The 5,698-nt window shown below is 44.0% G+C and overlaps 2 non-coding genes across 2 annotated transcripts; one reads left to right on the top strand and one right to left on the bottom strand.

The window, feature by feature from the left end:
• Positions 1 to 4,903: 4,903 nt before the first annotated feature.
• Trnat-ugu (transfer RNA threonine (anticodon UGU)) lies at positions 4,904 to 4,977 on the bottom strand. Its single transcript has one exon. It is a non-coding gene; the product is annotated as a tRNA-Thr (tRNA).
• Positions 4,978 to 5,070: 93 nt separating this feature from the next.
• On the top strand, positions 5,071 to 5,144 carry Trnat-ugu (transfer RNA threonine (anticodon UGU)). The gene has a single exon. It is a non-coding gene; the product is annotated as a tRNA-Thr (tRNA).
• The last annotated feature ends 554 nt before the right edge of the window (positions 5,145 to 5,698 follow it).

Genomic DNA, 5,698 nt, shown 5'->3' on the forward strand with positions numbered 1-5,698 from the left:
TCTCCGCCTGCCGGATTGTCGCCACCATAGCGACCGGGTTCCGCATTTCCCCGGCGAATCCAACTGTTGCGCTGTGGCCCGTAACTTAACAGAAGCCTTTTTCAAACAAATAAATATAAGAATTTTCCCCTACTTGCAGGATGTAATTCCGTCACTCAGCAAATGCTTTTCAAACAGCGCACTGGCCTAATTAGTTTTGCGGGACAAGATAAGGAAGGAGCAAGTAAGGCCGATATATGAGTTAGTGGGATCTTCACAAGACGCACCCCACTTTCTCAGAATCATTCCTGCAAATCCAAGTTTTCCGTGCGGTTTGAGGAGCCATGTCACGGATTGCGCGGCCCCTCCTGGTGGAGGTTCGATTCCTACCTCGGGCAAGGGTGTGTGTGTTGTTCTTAGCATAAGTTTAAGTAGTGTGTAAGTCTATGGACCGATGACTTCAGCAGTTTGGTCCCTTAGGAGTTTACACATATTATAACATTTGAAATCCAGGTTTTCCATTCGCTTTTCGTAACGGTATTTTTCCATCTATCCTCCCGTTTAACTTCGGATCTTACATACTACTTCTTCTAAATACTGACACGATCAGAGGTGCTCACGATGTTCGTCGCTGATCCAGTAGTCAAACCCGCCAGAGTCCTTCTTTTCCTTAGCTGCAGCGTCGGTATATCGTTATGAATCCATGCCGCATTCTCCTGTCTGTAAGTGGAGGCTACCTCAGCAACTGCTGATCTTGATACGATTTTCACTGACACACAGGCTGATTCACAGGGAAGATTCGTGTTTATAATTTTTTATAGTCAAGTCAGACAGCTCGTCCCTTAGATCTGCCCGTGGAACGCAGGGGCGAGTCGCTAGTTATGTTGGATTTGTCGCGTTGTTCGTGACACCAATCCGAAATTTTCTCAAAGTATTCACGCATTAGCCTATTCAACGATTTTACTTTCCTGTACAAAACAGCATAGTAAGCGAACAAGCTCACAGTTCTGCTGACTCTGTTCGATTAGACGTTTATGTGTATTGTCGTGTTACGGTTCCTTGGGGTGAAACACAACCCTCTAAAGAGAAGGCCTCTCGCACTCCCTGCGATGTCACGCAGAGGGGGCCACACTCGGTGACGTGCTGTACCGACAGAGCAGAGGCCCACGCCCTGTCACCTTTCTGAAACGATTTTGCAGAATCTATTCGAGAGGTGATCAGTGTGCCATTAGGGAAGGTAAAGGCACCAGAGAGGCAATTCTGACTTTGCGGTTGATAATGGAAGCAAGACCGAAGAAAAATCGAGACATGTTCATAGGACTCGAGAACGTCAAATCGTGCGAGATGTTCGAAATTCTCAGAAAAATGTGGAAAAATAAGGAATGACAGGTAATATAAAATATGTACAAGAACCAAGAGGAGACAATAATACTTTTAAGACCAAGAACGAAGTGCTCTGGTTGAAAAACGTGTAAGATGGAGATGTAGTCTTTCGCCCCCTGTATATCGAAGAGGAAATGACGGAATTAGAAAAAAGGTTCAAGAGTAAAATTAAAAATCAAGGTGAAAGGATATCAATCACAAGATTCGCTGATGACATTGCCATGCTCTGTGAAAGTGAAGAACTGTTACTGGATGTATTGAACGGAATCAACAGTCTAATGAGTACAGATTTAGAGTAAATTGAAGAAAGAAGAAGGTAACGAGAAGTAGCACAAATGAGAACACGAGAAACTTAACATCAGAGTTGATGGTCACGAAGTAGATGAAGTTAAGGAATTCTGCTACCTTGGTAGCAAAGTAACCAATGACGGACGGTGAAAGGACGAAATCAAAAGCAGACTAGCAATGACAAAAAGGGCATTCCTGACCAAGAGATGTCTACAAGTATCAAACATAGGCCTTAATTTGCGGAAGAAATTTCTGAGCATATACGTCTGGAGTACAGCATGATAGGACATCTGTCGAGACATAAGGGAATGACTTCCATGGGAGCAGCAGAGGGCAGAAACTGTAGAGGAAGACAGAGTTTGGAATAGACCCAGCAAATGATTGAGGACGTAGGTTACATGGGCTACTCTGAGATGAAGAGGTTGGCATAGGAGAGGAATTGGTGGCGAGTCGCATCAAACCAGTCAGAAGAATGATGACTGAAAAAAAGGAAAAAAAAAAGAAAAAAGTCGGAAAAAATTGATTTCTACGCTATTTATAGCTTTACATGTCAGGTTCGCGGTGATATGCCCATCATTTCGTTAATGGTCATAGTTATTGTGATATTTCACATATAAGTAACAGATTCGAAAACGTTGCAATGAAAAATAAGAGTCACTATGAATAAGCGTTTGGTGCTTGTTAGACAGTGTCGTGCTGTGTGTGATACCGTAACTAAAATTTTGAATTTTTCTTTAATTTTGTGAGGAAATAAATGTCTGCCTCCATTTTCGAGAAAATGGGTTTTATGTAGCACGTTCACATCCAGTCGCACATGCACAGGAATGAAACATTCATAACATCACTCACACCTCGTAACCCGTTCGAAATATCAGGACGAGATTTTCGCAAATGATAGCAAGAAAAGCGGAGAGTATTTCCCCATAACGTTAACACACGGAACTTTATCTGTGGCGACATGGCAAAAAGCTGATTTTTTATTTATTTTTAGTTTTTGCAGACCAGTACCTTAACAGTCATCGACGGTTACTGAAAAGAAAATTTGCTAGTACGAAAAACAGGGAACTTCTTTTCTTATGTTACTGCAAACCAACACAATGAAACTTACCAGCGTAGTTTTTACATCTCAGTTATCTTTGACGCATGAAAAATTACACAAACCGCGCACCATCTTTCCGTTCCTATCCCTGTACAGAGCGAGAATCTCTCTTAATTGATCACTGAAAGTACCTCCGACGAGGAGCAAAGGGAGGAGCAGGAAAGAGGTTTATCGGGCCCTTCTAGTTTGCAGCAGAAATGCAGAATTGTTCTGTTAGAAGTAACAGATCCGATGGCCGTTTATCTGTGGTTAACAGAGTTACGAAAACGTAATAGTTATTGCTTCATGAACTGCTTGAGAGAACTCATTAATTTTAAATAGATTATTCAAGTACTATTTATCCTTAACACATCAAAATATAATTAAAGTGAAGACGTTCACCACTGAATTCTGATTGTGCACAAGAAGGAAAAGATGGTACACTAAATGCTGCTAATTATTCTCACATTTCTCAGATGAACAACAAAGAAAATCCTTCGGTACGTTTCAGTCCCAGCCTTTCACTATTAAATGTACGACAGAGTACAGGATTCTGCCAAAATTGCAACAGAACTGGTGATTTATTTTTGTCTGCAATCTTAACCATTTCTCAGTTGAAGAAGCATAATGAATTATTAGTAACGGCCACTTTTATTTTGTTGACAGGTTCAGTTTTGCTTCTTTTGTCAAAACACAGTATAGTTTTTCACAAACTTTCCTTACAGTAGCTATTGCGACAGAATCCTGAAACAGTGTGTCCTATTAAAGATGTATTTGGTTGCCAGAGAGCTCAGTAGCTTAAGGGAAATCTCATTGTGTCGGTTTACAGTAAAGCAAGAGAAGAAATTTCATGGCCGGCCGGTTTGGCCGTGCGTTTCTAGGCGCTTCAGTCTGGAACCGCGTGACCGCTACGGTCGCAGGTTCGAATCCTGCCTCGGGCATGGATGTGTGTGATGTCCTTACGTCAGTTAGGTTTAAGTAGTTCTAAGTTCTAGGGGACTTATGACCTAAGCTGTTGAGTCCCATAGTGCTCAGAGCCATTTGAACCATTTTTTGAAGAAATTTCATGTTTGTCATATTAGAAAATTCTCTTTCCTCTAGCTGTCGACGACTTAAAAAAATTATAGTACTGGTTTGAAAAAAATAAATAGGATACAACTGTAGCTTTTGCTACATCCCCGTAGATAAAGTTCCGGATATTAAACGTATGGCGAAACACTGCTGTGGTCTGCCAAAAATTCGTTTCGATATCTCGAACACTTTGCGTGATACGATATCGTCTGAGAGGGACGGCAGGCGAGCTCGTCTCGTCTACTCTGCCGGCGCACCGCCTCGCCACAAGTGACCCGCTCACTGTGACGTCACAGCAGGCGCGCCGCGGCGATGGTGGGGGGGAGGGGGGGGGGGGTGGTACCGCCGACGTCACTTTCGCCTTCCGCTACAACGTACTGTGTTCTGTTTGTCAGAAATTCCTTGAGCCAGTCGCGTATTCGCGATTGTATTCGGTGTGATTTTAATCGGCTGACTCGAATGTTACGAACATGAGTTACTAGCAAAATTCCGTGACTTTGTTGCGTGCTACCGTTTACACAAAACCGCTTCAAACATTTACAAATGCATCGCTACGTCTCACGTTACTTGCCGTGTGGTGGCAGCTGTAGATTATAGATGTGAAGATGGTCCAGGGAGATTGAAAGAGGCCATGCTCTGAAAAAAGTCTGAAATTGTCTCCGGAAAATAAGCGATATAGACTATTAAAGTTGATCATTGTTACCCAATCGCACTGGATGTTAATGGTACTCTCGGACCTCTCTTTTATTTTCAACTCCATCTACATACATCTACATCTACATACATACTCCGCAAGCCACAGCACGGTGCGAGGCGGAGGGTACTCTGTACGGCTACTAACCATTTCCTCTCCCGTTCCAGAGCGAGGAAATGATGGTCTCCATGCCTCTGCACGAGCCTTAATTTCTCTTATCTTCGTGATTCGTAAGCGAAATGTATGTCGGCGGTGGTAGAATCGTTCTTCAGTCAGCTTAAAATGCCGGTTCTCTACATTTTGTGGCTAGAGTTCCGTGGAAATAGCGTCGTCTAAATGATGACTAACTGAATCCCTCAGCTGCCGACAGGTGTTGTTGATATATCTCGATGTGGACAGCTGAAAATATGTGCCCCGACCGGGACTCGAACCCGGGATCTCCTGCTTACATGGCAGACGCTCTATCCGTCTGAGCCACCGAGGACGTTACATATGTAGAATTGTGGACAATTGGGAATGTGAGTCTCACGGGAAGCGTGCAAGGGATAAGTCCCTGCAGTCACGCTATTCGTCTGTGTCCTCGGTGGCTCAGATGGACAGAGCGTCTGCCATGTAAGCAGGAGATCCCGGGTTCGAGTCCCGGTCGGGGCACACATTTTCAGCTGTCCACGTCGAGATATATCAACAACACCTGTCGGCAGCTGAGGGTTTCAGTTAGTCATCATTTATTCCAGGGAAAAGCTGCACGGTCAATAACAGTAATCTATTCTTTCGAGAACAGTTACTGTCTTCATATATAAATAGCGTCGTCTTCGCTGCATCTGAGTTTGCGAAGCATCTCCGTAATACAAGCATGTTGATCGAACCTACTGGCAGCAAATTTAGCAGCCTGCACCTGAACTGATTCGACACCGTTCTTCAGTCCGACCAGGTAGGGATCCCAAACAGTGCAGCAGTACTCAACGACGGGTCGCACCGGTGTCCTGTGCGAGGCCTCTTGCAGAGGTGAGCGACACTTCCCTGGAACTCCCCCAGTAAACCGAGGACGACCTGTCGCCTTCCCCACTGTCCTCCTTACGAGCTCTTCCCATTTAATATCGCTTTGCAACGGTACACCTAGGTGTTTACCCAAAGTGACTGTACGGAGCAGTACACTACTGACGTTATATTCGAGCATTACGGATTTGTTTTTCCTACTCATCTGG

Source organism: Schistocerca cancellata, chromosome 10 (genome assembly GCF_023864275.1).
Source record: "Schistocerca cancellata isolate TAMUIC-IGC-003103 chromosome 10, iqSchCanc2.1, whole genome shotgun sequence".
NCBI classification, from domain to species: domain Eukaryota; kingdom Metazoa; phylum Arthropoda; class Insecta; order Orthoptera; family Acrididae; genus Schistocerca; species Schistocerca cancellata.